This window comes from Delphinus delphis, chromosome 5, assembly GCF_949987515.2.
Source record: "Delphinus delphis chromosome 5, mDelDel1.2, whole genome shotgun sequence".
NCBI classification, from domain to species: domain Eukaryota; kingdom Metazoa; phylum Chordata; class Mammalia; order Artiodactyla; family Delphinidae; genus Delphinus; species Delphinus delphis.
This window is the reverse complement of record NC_082687.1, coordinates 111357144-111373367: the sequence shown is the minus strand read 5'-3', so window position 1 is coordinate 111373367 and position 16224 is coordinate 111357144.

The following is a 16224-nucleotide window of genomic DNA, read 5'->3' as shown; positions in this document are numbered from 1 at the left end:
TCCCTGAACATAATAAAATGATCTTATTTCAAATTTTATTGTTTTATTTCCATTCAAATGTCTTTGTTTCAAATGTTTAAACTGCGAAATTTGGGGTAATGTGTGATGGAGCAATAGATAACTGGAATAAGCTCCAAATTTGAAAATAAATTACGCACCTTGACAATTCTCCCCTCTCCACATACCACTTACACCCAAACATTGCCAAGAAAGCAGCAATAAGGAGTAAAGCCTGGAAAATAGATATAAAAAGTATACTCCTCTACATCCTCACAATGTTTGGTGTTCTGGGCCTTATCAGAGTTGAATCTAAAAATGAGCCAAAATTATCTGAAAGTACCCAGCCTCCTCCCAACTCAAATACTTAAAAAAAAAAAAAAGACATAGAGTTAATGTGTTGGGAGTTGGGCTAATTATGGGTGAATTAAAGCTAAAAAAAAGTGTGGCTTGACTCTCTTCAACATAACTTTTGGAATAATCTGAATAATCACCCTCACCCTAACTGAGGAAAGGGCTTACACTCTCTGGGAATAATCAAAATGAAACAAATTACATTTTTGTTTTCATTGCTGTTTTACATAAATATCTGTAAATTTTTTTAATGGGCATGAAAATAAGCAGAAAAGTGGGACTATAATCAAGAAAAATAGTCAATAAAAGTAGACTTAGAGACCCTCCCTCCCATCCATATAGAATCTAACAACTAAAAAGTTAATTCCTGGCACAGAGAGAGGCTTCCAGGACCTTGTTCCAGCCCTGTGATTGGTGTCTATTTTGATTAGTTGGGTCCTGCCCATCTGCCAAATCCTGCTTCCCAGGCACTGCCATTGGATGTCCCAGAGAACCCCCAAAGGACTGGCCTATTCTTTGCCTGAGCCTATCACCTGGTCCTTGTTGTGGTGGAGGTCAACGTGGGTACCACTGGAAGTATGTGCAGGTACCTGCCAGCCTACAGGTTTATAAGCCAGGTTGCTGTGGCTCCCATGTGGTAGCACCCAATATACAATGTTCTCCAGGCCAAAATGGGCTTCTGTCCCACTGGAGCAGCCCTTGGGGACAAATGCTCAGCACCAGTCTGACTCCCTCCCCAGTGCTGTGGCCACCTGCTGCAGGCTGACTCGCCTTTGGATTCACCTTTGAATGGTCACTTGTGGGAATTGTAATCTCCTTAGGACTTTGAGAAAGCTATGAAGAAACAGAAATCAGTTAATAGCAGTAATGGAGGCCACCTTTGTCCCTGCTCAGGTGCTGCAAGTTCTTCCAGCATAGGAGACATTCCATGACAGACACAAGGTCACAGAGGATAAGCACACCTACATGGGTGGTTTGGAGCCAGAGGATGCCCTTTTTATTATCCTGTTTATTTTCAGTTCTATTTAATAGGATGACTTTGTTAAAACCATTTTTACACCCTCCATCACAGGCACACAACATTTGTTTTTAGAGTAAAAATGAGAACTAAATTATATACTGCTTGCTCTGTGTCAGGCATCACTATAAACATATATTAACATATTTGGGTCATAGAATCACATTTGGGTCATAGAATTATCACTATCACTCTCATTTTACAAATAGCTATACTAAAACATAAACAAGATATTCAAAACTTAAGTTGAAGAGTTGGTATTTGAACCCAGGAAGCCTAGACACAGAGTTAGTCATAATCATTGCAGTGTTGTGCTTCTTCTGGATTGTAGGATTATGTTTAACCGAATTAAGTATGATAATCCTGTAAGAGATAATAGAGTTAATAACTATGTAAAAATCTTAGACAGTAATATGAGAATTGGAAAAAAATTATAGGTCAATATTTTAACAATTAAAATTATTAATATTATAACCACAGGACCAGCTCAAACTGGTCCTTCTCTGTTGATAAAAAGGATGTTTAGTTGTCCTGCAGATACAGCAGAGCCAAAACTGCAAGTCATGTAACCTGGACATGTGCAGAGAAGGAAAGCCCCCCTCAAATAACACTCAGAACCTACATCTCCTCCCCTTGGAACCTGAACACTGGAACCCTTTCAGAAAAAAGGGGTCCATTGTCCAGGAAGATCCGATGCTGAAACCCACCGTTACATACCTTACCATCTATGGCCAAGTGTAAAGCTCTCCAATGGAAACCTGCCCCGCCAGCAGTTGTGCATACCAGCCTGTCCTCCATAATTCCAAAAAGTTGAGCCCTGCCTCCTGTCTTGCTGGTCGACCTTGCAGTAAAGCTCTTTCTTTTCTCGAAGGCCGGTGCAATAGTATTGACTTCTATGCATGTCTGGCAGCGAGCCCGTGCTTCGTGGCAATATTAAGAGAACTTCTTTATGTACTGAGACTGAAAGTTGCCTGATTACTCTCAGTTTAGTGCAGAGTTTATTGAAACAGTTTGATATAGTTTCCTATGTCAAGTCATGGCTAAGAGAGGGGTATCATTCAGCAAGGGACACCTATGTAAAATAAAAGATCGTAATGGCAATTTGTAAAATTCAGTAAATGATTTGGAAATAACTAGAATGATTTGATGAATGATACACATTATAATTTATGTTACTAACAAGCAGTTTTACATAATTCTATAGTATAGAGGACAAAGGTGAAATACATTTTTAATATTTGAATCTATATATTGATTTCTATAGTAATTTAGATTAGCATATCAGTTGTAAAAATTTTTAATAGCACCTTGGAAGTTCTTGAGAAAAAGGGAGTGGGGAGCCAGTAGTGCCGGGGGCCACCTTCAGAGATTTGATTTAACCAATCTAGTCTCAGTACCTAGCATGGGTTTTTTTAAAAGGCTCTCCAGGTAACACTAATGTTCTGTCAAGGTTGAGAACTACTGCTCAGCAGCTGTGGTTGGCAAACTACCATCCACAGCTGCCTATTTTGGTAGATAAAGTTTTATTGGAACATGGCCATCCTCATTTGTTATGTGTCGTGTATGTCTACTTTTGTGTCAAAGCACAGAGTAGTTGCTGCAAAGCCAATATGGCCCCAAAAGCCTAAAATATTTTCCATCTGGCCCTTTATGGAAAAAGTTTGCCAGTCCTTTCTCTATAGCACTGAAAATGAATGAACTAGTACTATGATAATATTTTTTAAAATCTCCAATAAAATTTTTAATGAAAAAAAGCAAACTGGTGAACGATGTGTACAGTGTAATACAATTTAAATGGAATTCCAAAATACACAATGCTACCGTAAGGTACTAATTTATGTAGTAACTATTTTTTAAAAACTACATAGAAATGTTAAACACAACATTCAGGATAGTAGCTACATGTAGGAAAGAAGGAAGGGAAATAAGATTGGGAAAAAGAGGGAGAGGAGAGCTAAAGCAAGCAAAGAAACAAAATGAGGCAAAAATGGCAAGATTGACTAGAGCTGGAGGATAGATACATACAGGTTTATGTTATTCTCTATACTTTTCTAAATGCTTCAAAACCTAAATAAATTAAAGAGTGGTGAGCACTGAGGCATTTAGATTTTACCTGTAGTACATTACAACAAAATATTTTAAGTATATTAACTTGTTTCATTCTCACAATAATCCAGTGAAGCAGGTTTTTGTTTTTGTTTTAATTGAGGCATAGTTGATTTACAAAGTGAAACAAGTTTTAGTAACTCCATGAGGGTAGGAACTATATCTGTATTTGCTCACTATTGAATCACTAGCAACTAAAGCAGTGCTTGGTACTTAGTATGTGATCAAGAAATATTTGTTGAATAAATAAGCCAAAGAATGCATTTGTAATTGCAGAAGCCCAGCCAAGCAAAGTGGCTTATATGAAGTAAAACAGTTCATTCATGGAACAGCTAGCATTTGAATTCTGGTTACTGACAGTGTCATTTATAATATTCTAAGTTAGCCTCTTTTCTCCTTTTCTATAATCTGTTATGCCTTTGAACCAATGGCTTGACAAGAGCTGAACTTGTGCTAGCATTTTTCTGCAGTTATTAGAAACATAATCTTGAGACCATCAATTTAGTGATTTTGTGTTTTTTGTTGTTGTTTGACATATACAAGAATGGGCACATGGGTTGGTTAACTGTTTCCTATGGGATTGATACGTTTTATGAATTTCACATCTGGGAAGAAGGGCTAGGTTCACTGGTTAACTAGGATGGCTGCCTAGAAGGTGGATTGATTTAGTATACAAATCCCATATTAATATTATTTCCAATGTAATTGCCTTTGTTAGTCATTTATTGAATGGAAAAAAAGCCTGCCCCACCAGCCTCCTCTTTCATGCTGCTGTTGTGGCATTTTCTTTTTCTTCTAATGTCTTGATTCTATTGATTATGAATAAGGTGGTAACACTGTCAACCCCTCACCATCAAAACCAACTTCATCAAGAACAGAAACACAGTTGCATAGCCTTTTAGAATCCTAAAGTAGTTTAAATTAATTATTTCATTTTTCTTTCTCAATGAGGAAGTTAGATTTACAAATGAGAAAGCTGAAGCTAAAATAATTAGGTATCATCCAAATTCAAAAAACCAAAATGTGGCAAAGTTATGATTTAGGCCCAAATATTATTTCAAAACCATTTTTTCTTTATGGTTCTAGGAGGCTAATATCAAACTGGACATGGGAAACTAAAGAGCAAGTCTAAAGCAGTACTTTTCCTAATCTTAAGAGGTAGGTTGGTTGGTTTGTCTCTTAATTGGTTCTTATGCTTTGGATGTGTTATTTTCAGTTCAGAGTACCTAGTGAGTTCTAAAGTTGTTTTGGGGCTTTAGGCCAAGGCTAGATTTCCAGATGAAATGTCTGTCACATGTCCTGCACTACACACACTTGCTGATAAATGAGTGTTTACTCCACAATGGACTTTTCTCCAATCTGTGAGCCCGTGGTGGTTTAGATCTATGCTACTAGGGCTTGCTCCAAACCAAATGGCTCAGTGATTGCAGGGAACATCTGTCTATGCTTACCAGTTCATATAATGTATCTTCCCTAGCCATATAAATCCTCACTTGTGTGGATAGATTATAGTTATATACAATATAGAATATTTTATATACTATTCCTAATGACATAATAGGCATGAAAGGTATTATTCTAAAACAGGTCATGGCATGAATATACACATTCATTATTAATATTCCAAGTGAAGTAGTAGATAAAGAGATATACTGAGTTAATCTTCTTTAGTTATGTTGTATTTGAAATTTACACAGTGTAAAATATGAAAGTCAGGACCTATTCAGACTTTTGTCAGTAGAGAGGAAAATATTTTCAAATGTAGATTTTGAATTATCACTGACCCTCTGTGAGAGGTTGGACTTTCCATACTTTTTCTTTTAGAGTACAGGAACCATGTTGAGCACCTAATAGCTAGCAGAACAAAAGATTCAGCATTTTTTTCAAAGGCAAATTGTTTGCTTTATGTCTGTTCTCATTTTTCAGATCTTTTAATTGGTGTAAATACTATTTTTGTGATTGGATTAAAATAGTTTTAGAACTATTTAGACTAGAGATCAGCAGCCAATTATCTCATTTCATAGTAAGAAAACCTCAGCTCACAGAAGTTAAGAAGCAGAGTTGGGACTAAATCCAAAAGTCCAAATTAAAAGTGTTAACCATTCAGTTGCTAATTCATATTGAAAGTTATTTTGAAATGTTGGATTTATCTAATTCTTTTGAAATCTACTGCTAATTCCTCAATCAAAGCATTTACTAGGTATCTAGATATCTATAGGATTTTATTTTATTTTTCAAATTTATTTTTATTTTATTTTATTTTTTATTGGAGTAAAATTGCTTTACAATGTTGTGTTAGTTTCTGTTGTACAATGAAGTGAATTAGCTATACATATACCTATATCCCCTCCCTCTTGGATTTCCCTCCCCGCCCTTTACCCCCATCTAGGTCATCACAGAGCACCGAGCTGAGCTCCCTGTGCTATACAGCAGGTTCCCACTAGCTATCTGTTTTACACACGGTAGTGTATTTATGTCAAACCTAATCTCCCAATTTGTCCCACCCAACCCCTTCCCCCACAGTGTCGACATGTCCGTTCTCTCCGTCTACATCTCTATTCCTGCCCTACAAATAGGTTCATCTGTACCATTTTTCTAGATTCCACATATATGTGTTAATATGCGATATTTGTTTTTCTCTTTCTGCCTTACTTTACTCTGTATGACAGACTCTAGGTCCATCCACATCTCTACAAATGACCCAGTTTTGTTCCTTTTTATGGCTGAGTAATATTCCATTGTATATATATACCACATTTTCTTTATCCATTCATCTATCGTTGGACATTTAGGTTGTTTCCATGTCCTACCTGTTGTAAATAGTGCTGCAATGAACATTGGGGTACCTGTGTCCTTTTCCATAGGATTTTAAATTGGACTTAGTGCTTCCAGTTTCTTTTTACTCCAATTCATCTTGTTTTTGTTTCTGAATTTATTTACTCCCTACTAGTGCCCTAAGTAGTCCTTAAATTCTTTTAAATGATCATGAAATATTTTATCTTTACAAAATGATATTATTGTAGATCAGGAAACACACTCTGAGAGGGAGATTTATGCTCAGGGAATCTACTGTGACATGTTCTTGAGATCAGTGCCTGTAAGGGGAGGAAAAGAAGTAAGATTGGGCAGAGGGAGTTGTTGGGCAGCTCTGGAGGGCAGGCCTTTATACTCCTATATCTGCCTGTATCTGCTGCTTCTGGAGAAGGGGAAAACATTGGGTGAAGTGCCTCTCTTTGGTTAAGGGCAGTTCCTAGAGAGGGCACTGTCAGCTGCCAGTTTCCCCAGAAGGCATGAGTGCCTTAGGCCTGAACCGAATTTTGAGAGGTACACTACGGCATCCACTATGAATATATATAAAATATGAATAAGACATAAGAAATAAAACAAACACTCATTGTGTTGGAAAGAATAATCCCTGCCCTCCTCCCCACCGTACACACAAGATGTCCATGTACTATCCCTGGAGCATATGAATATTATACCTTACATGGAAAAAGGGACTTTGCAGATGTGATTACGTTAAAGATCTTGAGATGGGGAGATTATCCTGGATTATCTGTGTGGGCCCAATGTAATCACGAGGATTCTTATTATAGGGAGGTAGGAAGGTCAGAATCAGAGAAGGACATGTGATGACAGAAGCAGAGGTTGGAGCAGTATGGCCAGAAATCAAGAAATGCAGCAGCCTCTAAACACTGGAAGAGCCCCAAAATATATTCTCTTCTAGATCCTCCAGAAAGCTCTCAGCTCTGCCAACACTTTGATTTATGCCCCATAAGACCCATTTCAGACTTCTAAACTTCAAAACTGAAAGATAATAAATTTTAATGTTTTAAGCTACTCAGTTTGCAATAATTTGTTACAGCAGCAATAGGGACCAGTACACCTATGTGCTCTCACCCCAGATTAAGCAATAGAACATTAACCATGCCTTTGAGAGCCTCTATCTGCCCCTCTCCAGTCACATCCCTCTCCTTTCTTACCAAGAGTAACTACTATTCTGAATATTAATTTGATCATTTCCTCAATTTTCATTATAGTTTTACTCTGTTTATATATTTCTAGTGGTACATTAAGTGTTTATGATTTTGTAGTATTCTGAAGTTGCTTTGTCACTCTGCATTGTGTTTGAGATTCATCAATGTGACGTGTGGAGCTGTGGTGCATTTATTTTACTGGTGTTGTATTCTAGTTTTATGAGTATATGGCAATTGAGTTATCCTCTTGTTGGTTATTATTCTACCTTCTCATACTTGCTTTAATCTAGTAAAATTACTACAGATTGTCCTCTGAATGGGTAAGGGCAATGTCTAAGGAAAAGCACATCAGAGAGATCAGTGTAGTATCACAGTCTTTCTATTTACCTCACCTTCTTTCCTGACAAGTGAATATCCTTCTCATTTTCATGGCCTTATTTATTTAAATCATTTTTACATCTTTATTGGAGTATAATTGCTTTACAATGTTGTGTTAGTTTCTGCTTTATAACAAAGTGAATCAGCTATACGTATATATATACCCCCATATCCCCTCCTTCTTGCATCTCCCTCGCACCCTCCCTATCCCACCCCTCTAGGTGGTCACAAAGCACTGAGCTGATCTCCCTGTGCTATGCGGCTGCTTCCCACTAGCTATCTATTTTACATTTGGTAGTGTATATATGTCAATGTTACTCTCTGAGTCTGTCCCAGCTTCCCCTCCCCCCTCCCCGTGTCCTCAAGTCCATTCTCTACGTCTGCATCTTTTTTTTAAACTTAAAAATATTTATTAATTCACTTATAATAACAATAATCAACCTATTATGTGTCAGCATAAATCATGTTTTTAACAGAAAATATCTATATTTTCCAAAACAAGAAAAAATATGTGAGAAGAGTGGCATTGTTTTACATTAAGTTCTTTTTACATAAATTTACATCACATCTTTTTTTATTCAAACAGAAAGTCACAAAAATTATAATCATCCTCATCAGTTAACTCAGTCCCATGTAATTAATTTTTTTTTCATCTTGATCTTTTTTAGCACTTTTATGAATTCATCAGTTTTCCATTAGAGTTCTGAAAATGCTTATTCATTCAGTACAGCAGTATAGTCACTTACCAGAAACCTGTACTTGTCAGTCTTTTCCATGAATTCCTTGAAGATGAAACCCTTTTATAGGAACATTTTTGCAAAAGCATCAGAGTACACCCAGAACTGTCTGTAAATGACAAAAGACTTAAAAATGACTACGGTTAAAGATTTGATGAAAGTTCATAATAATGCAATTGACAAGGAAATTTAGTTATTTCTGAGATATACATTTTAAAGTAATAACTGGAATTATGACTTATAACATTATACCAGAATATATAAGATTTTTAGGAATTTCATGTAATGTCTGAAACATTTATATTAACATATTTCCATACAAATAACCCAAAGAAAGTTTAGTATTAGTTTCTTTTTTTAATTTTTTAATTTTATTTATTTTTTTATACAGCAGGTTCTTCCTAGTCATCAATTTTATACACATCAGTGTATACATGTCAATCCCAATCATCACACCACCATCCCCACCACCCCCGCGGCTTCCCCCGCGGCTTCCTCCAGCTTGGTGTCCATATGTTTGTTCTCTACATCTGTGTCTCAACTTCTGCCCTGCAAACTGGTTCATCTGTACCATTTTTCTAGGTTCCACATACATGCGTTAATATAAGATATTTGTTTTTCTCTTTTTGACTTACTTCACTCTGTATGACAGACTCTAGGTCCATCCACCTCACTACAAATGACTCAGTTTCGTTTCTTTTTTTTTTTTTTTTTTGTGGTACGCGGGCCTCTCACTGTTGTGGCCTCTCCCATTGAGGAGCACAGGCTCCGGACGCGCAGGCTCAGCGGCCATGGCTCATGGGCCTAGCCGCTCCGCGGCATGTGGGATCTTCCCAGACTGGGGCACGAACCCGTGTCCCCTGCATCGGCAGGTGGACTCTCAACCACTGCACTACCAGGGAAGCCCAGTTTCGTTTCTTTTTATGGCTGTGTAATATTCCATTGTATATATGTGTCATGACCGAATTTAAATGAGTTCCTAGATGATAGGAATTGTGATGCTAAACCTGTTATATTGTACAGTACTTTGTTTGAGGTATTGCTGGTGCTGAATAATTGTGAAATAATAATAGCAATAAATGTTATGTACTACCAGCATGTAGGCATCGGGACCATTTGGTTGCAAACAACAGAAACTCAACTCATACAAGCTTAAGTGGAAAACATATTCTTTTGGTTCCCATATGTGGAAATTTCAGTGGGAGGAGCTAGAGCTTTAAGGCACAGCTAGATACAAGGGTTGAAATGATATCCTTAGGACTCTTTACTTCTTTCCATCACTCAGATTATCCATCTTTGCCTGACCTCATTCTCAGAAAGAGAATATCAAAATGGAAAGGTGCCTAGTGTTGCTCCAAATCTACTTCATTTTAAAAGTCATTTGTCCAGAAAAATAGAACATTACACTCCCTCCTAGTTACCAGATATGAAATCTCTGATGATCTGGAGATATTTTAATAGGTTTTGTTTGAGTCATGACAGTCTTACCTGATTTGCATGGACTGAAACTATTAATATGGAATGGATGAGATTTCATATTAATCCAAAGGAAAGGATGCTGAGCAGAAAAGAAATGTCCTCTACTACATGTATCAGAAAACCTTCTCAAGTTTAATATATTTAACACTCTGCTGTGTGTGAGGTTGGTGGGATCTTAATCTAAACAAAAATAATCCTTATAAGCATGGATTCTCCCAGTCAAACATAAAAATCCAAATAAAGTTTAGGTTGATAGCCTATTATCTGGTTATTTTCTCTTTGGGATACAAATTGTTCTTAAAATAAAAGGAAAAACCTGTGAGGTATATGCCATTTTGTTGAATTTTGAACCACAAAAGCTTTAAGCTTCGAATACTGATTTTCACAGTGTCCACGCTGTGAAAATCCCTCTGCTAAAACCAATTTCACTTTCAATTCGGTGTTTCTCTAATTTGGAATATGAGTGTATTATTTTTAACCTGCCTCTGAGTTTGTATGTATACATGTGTGTGTGTATTGGGTTATATGAATAGACAAAATGGTTGAGTGGGAAGAACATGGGGTCTGTGAGTAATAAGGCTTGAATTCCCACAAAACTTTAAAAATAATGCTTTAATACTTGCTATGTTGCAGTTATCCCCCCACGTTGTAATCTAGCCTTTTACGTATTTTATTTAATCATCAGTAGGATGTGAACATATCAAGTTCAAAATAAGGATAGTGTTTTAGTTATTTTTATATTCCAGGCCTTGACCAACATCTGACACATAGAACTCACTGAATAAACATCTATTGAATTTTTATTGTTAACATAATATTTATCAAAAATAGTGATGTTAAGCATAATACTAATAAATATTACTTATTCAGTGGCTAAATGTGTCATGTTCTGCCAGGTACTTTTCAAGTTAATTTACTGTTTATTAAATTATTAACATCACAGCTTAGATGAGGCTCCTCGTTTGTAAGAAGAATGTGGCTACATAATATCTAGTATCTCTTCCAAGTTAAATGTTGTAGGAATTTATTTTTCCCTTTGACTTCCATGATAAGATTGGAGATGAGTTCTTATGGAAAGTATTTAAACAAAGTACATAATAAAATTTCACTTGGCACACATTGAACAATAGTTATTCACTAGGGGCCATATTCTGTGTTCTTCTAATACTTTCTCTGTGGGAGAAGGCTGTCTGCTCTTCTCCAAAGATAGCCTATTTTTAAAAATTCTGCTTAGAGTGGGCAGGACACTAGCAGTCTCCTCCAGGCTTCACTGTACCAGAACTTGAGTTTTATGTCTACCATCACCTTGAGAGTTTCGGAGCAGATCCATTCCCTCCCAATATCAATCTGCCTCTAATTATTACAAAGGAAAAGACTTCTGAGTTATGCAGTAAGATGTTTATTTCCAGCTTGCCTTTCTTTCTTCAAGCTGACTTCTTAATTTTTTTTTTTCGGTACGCGGGCCTCTCACTGCTGTGGCCTCTCCCGTTGCGGAGCACAGGCTCCGGATGCGCAGGCTCAGTGGCCATGGCTCACGGGCCCAGCCGCTCCGCGGCATGTGGGATGTTCCCAGACCAGGGCACGAACCCGTGTCCCCTTCATCGGCAGGCGGACTCTCAACCACTGCACCACCAGGGAAGCCCCAAGCTGACTTTTATCATAGTTCAACTATCAACATATCTCAAGTGTACAACTGCAATAATGAGTTTATTCACATCCACTCTAGCCCTCTCTAATCTCTTTTCCACATTGAAACCAAAATAATCTCTTCAAAATTCCTATTAGTTCTTACTTACAAGACTTAAATGGTATCCATTGTTCTAAGAATAAAGACAACATTCTGCAACCTGGTTTAGAAGGTTTTGCATAATAGGCCTCTACTTCCTCTCAGAGAGGTCTTCACGTTTCTTTCCCCTCTCTGCCCTAGCCACACTGGCCTACGTTGAATCCCCATACTCCCCAAGCACATGGGGTATTTTCATGTATTGTTTCATCTGCTTGAAATTCTTTCTCTTCCCTCATCATCTATTAATTTCATAGTTAAGAGTGTGGACCCTTGAACCAGATTACTTTGGTTTGTAATCCCAGTTCTACTACTCACTGGCGGTATGACCTCAGGCAAGACACTTAGCTTTTCTGTGCCTCAGGCTCCTAATTTGTAAATTGGGGGGGGGGGTTAGTTCTGAGCACCCAATTCTAAGTTATGGGGGTGGAGAGTTTGTCCCCACACCTCTAACAAGCAATGCTCTGACACCAGCTGGGTATTCTACAATTCTACCTTATCTACCCAGAGACAGCATCAGATTCCACAAGTCGAGGGCTCAGTTCCACAGTACTCCCTAATCCCTCCCTACTCCAGATGCCAACCGCAAGCCCAGGTTGTTACCTGTGCTTGTGACCAACCGGCTGTATATTGAAGGTTCCCATGAACTCTTCCTTTGGTTTGATTAATTTGCAAAGCGCCCCACAGAACTCAGAGAAACATTTTGTTTACTAGATCACTGGTTAATTATGAACGGCTATAACTTAGGAACAGCCATTCCTAAGATGGAAGAGATGAATAGGGCAAGATATGGGAAAAGGGGTGGAGCATCTATGCTATCTCTATAGTCACAGTCATATTTTTACATTTATTTATGGATTTAAAAAATAACCTAGGTGTATCTTTTATTCTCTTTTTCCTTTTATTTTTACTTTAAACTGTACATTAACATTAAAATATTTTTCCTACCAAATATTTGCCAGTTTTATTGAGGTATAATTGACATACATACACTGCACATATTTAAAGTACAATTTTATAAGCTTTGACATATGTATACAGCTGTAAAATATCACCACAATCAGGCCTATCAAAGTTTAAAGTAGACCTGCCTCCCATAGATCTCAAAGCCTCCAGAGGTTTTTGTTTTTGTTTTTTTATTGCCGGAGCACTTCTAGAAGTGTTTTCAAAGGTGGTCTTTATGTGATGAATGTTCTGATGCTTATGTGCATGAAAGAATCATTATTTCAGCCGCACACTTAGATAATAGTTTAGTTTTATGTAAAGCCCTAGATTTGAAGTTCTTTTCTTTCAGTACTTTGAAAGTATTGCTTCATGTTCTTCTTATACCTTTTAAGTGATTATTTGACTCATGTCTTTTTCCACAACTATACTGTAAACTCTATGAAGGCAGAGGTCATGGGGTTTTTGCTCATCATTGTATCCCCTTGTGTATCCAGCACAGTGCCTTGGTACTTAATAGGTGCTCCTTCACTTTTGTTGAATGAATGAACAAAGGTTTAGGGTGAAGCAAGACTAGAAAGATATTTGGGATGTTTTGGATGGTCTTGAAAGCTAGTTGAAAAGTTTGTATTTAATTTGACAAGCAATAGAGTTACACAGAGTTTTAAGATAGTGTTCCGTAGTGACATAATTAGAGCAGCCCTTTAGGAAGCGTATTCTGACAACAATATATTAGATACATTGGAGTGCTAGAAGCATGGAAACCAATTATAGTACTGCAATAACAATGCAGGCTAAACAATGAAAGCCTGAACTCGGATGCTGGGTGTGGGAATTGCAAACTGGAGACATATTTGAGACAGGACAGGACTTGACAAGGGTAGTGAATGATTTTTAAACTTCAGGTCTGGATGACTGGGAGACAGTGTTCCATGAACAGAAATAGGAGATTTGAGACAAGCAAACAGTTTAGATGAGACATATGTTCTGAGTTAGGTTTGAAATGGTTTTGGTTTGAGATGCTGATGGGATGTTCAGGAAAAAGCCGAAATTGTGGCTGTGGAGCTCAGGACATGGTTCACAACTAGAGATAAGGTCTTAAACAGGGCTAGCCATCTATGAGCCAGGGATAGCCAACCTGCTACTGACTTTTGTATGGCCCACAAGTCAAGACTGTATTTTACATTTTTAAATGCTGAGAGAAAATTAAGAAAGAGTAATATTTTGTGACACATGAAAATTATGTGAAATTCAGATTTTAATGTTCATAGTTTTATTAGAACAGAGCCACACTTGTTTCTGTATTGTTTATGGTTGCTTTTGTACCACAAAAGCAGAGTCACATAGTTCCATCAGACTGTATGGCCTGCAAAGCCTGAAATATTTACTGTCTGGCCTTTTACTGAAAAAAATTGCCACTGTATACATACATTCCTGAGTTGTCAACTGTTGTCACTCTTTTGCAAAGCAGTTTGACTAGAACACAAAAAAATGATAACAGCTGTATTAAAATAACAAAGTTATGGACTTTTCTCTCCTTTTACAAATTCAAGTATTTTAACAAGACATTGATAATTTTTCTTAAAATAAATTTTATAAAAAATCCATTCAAGTATTTCAGGCAAATGCAAATGTATTTACTGTTTGAATGAAGAGCAGAATTCTAGGCCTGTAATAAAAATTGGAACACTTCATTAGGTCATACCAAGCAGAATTTTACACAAATGAAGGTGACTGTAAGATGTGGCAGGGAAAGGGGAAACTAGATTCTGCTTGTTCAGCCCTAGGGAGGGGCTGTGTTATAAATGGATCAGTCACCTGTGGTTGAAGGCCCAGGTCTTAGCTTTAAGGCACAGGAATTCAATTTTTCAGTTATCTTGGAGTTGGTTTTTGATTGCATTTCTTCCCAATAAGAAGGACCATCTGGGCTTCCCTGGTGGTGCATTGGTTGAGAATCTGTCTGCCAATGAAGGGGACACGGGTTCGAGCCCTGGTCTGGGAAGATCCCACATGCCGCGGAGCAACTGGGCCCGTGAGCCACAATTACTGAGCCTGCGCATCTGGAGCCTGTGCTCTGCAACAAGAGAGGCTGCGATAGTGAGAGGCCCGTGCACCACAATGAAGAGTGGCCCCCACTTGCCACAACTAGAGAAAGCCCTAGCACAGAAATGAAGACCCAACACAGCCATTAATTAATTAATTAAAAAAAAAAAAAAAAAGAAGGACCATCTGGTACAGCAAAAAGGAAAGGTAGCTGGGTGGACCTGTGGAGAGTTGTCATCAAACCAGAAGAGCTTCTTACTATTATATAAAGACAAAGTGAGGGCTTCCCTGGTGGCGCAGTGGTTGAGAATCTGCCTGCCAATGCAGGGGACATGGGTTCGAGCCCTGGTCTGGGAAGATTCCACATGCCGTGGAGCAACTGGGCCCATGAGCCACAACTACTGAGCCTGCGCGTCTGGAGCCTGTGTTCTGCAACAAGAGAGGCCACGTTAGTGAGAGGCCCATGCACCGCGATGAAGAGTGGCCCCCGCTTGCTGCAACTAGAGAAAGCCCTCGCATAGAAATGAAGACCCAACACAGCCAAAAATAAATACAAATAAATAAAAAATTAAAAAAAAAGACAAAGTGAATCTGATTCAAATGCTTGAATTGGTCAATCAAGTTACCTTCTGATATGAATAAAGTTGATAAATATTGACAAACATTGCTCTTTGGCTTTCTTATTTTAGACCCTATAATGATCATTACTCTTTAGTTACATAGCATGACACCATTATAGACAACAATAAAAAATACCCAAAGTTATCTTTATATTTATTCCCTTTGATAAAATTAAGGAGCAGTTTAATTTGGGAGAACACTCTAACATTGTGAAAGTTAACTTAGAGAATGATTTTTATTAAGCTCTTCCCCCAAATTCTTGAGAGTTCATCCTTTTTAGGAATTACATTTTCATATTTTCAGCTTATAGTGAGTATTTAATATATTTTGTGATAATTCTTCAGCTATTTTGCCAAAAGGTAAGAGTTATTTCCCTTTTAGCATGGTCAATAACATAGATAAGGAATGTCACATCATTAAAAAATACAACTTTGTAGGATTTGAGGTATATAGAATTTTTTCAATATTTAGTGTGACTTGAAATATGTTTTAATATTTTCTGTGGTAATTTTTTAGCACATATTTTCTGGCATGATATAAAATGGCAGCTGGAATGGCATAAGTATTTCTATGTCAGACATATCAAGTTTGAGGGACAAGAGAGGACAATATGAAGAAGTCCATCTGTTGGGAATGTGGCCCTAGACCTGTGGACAAAGGGCAGACCTAGAGATGCTAGAATTGAGATTTGAGGCAGAGCAACAGATGAGGTCAACAAGAGAACCTGTAGAAATGGAGGAGAGGCTGTATGATGTGAAGGTAATATGTATAAAAGTATCTGCCACAGCG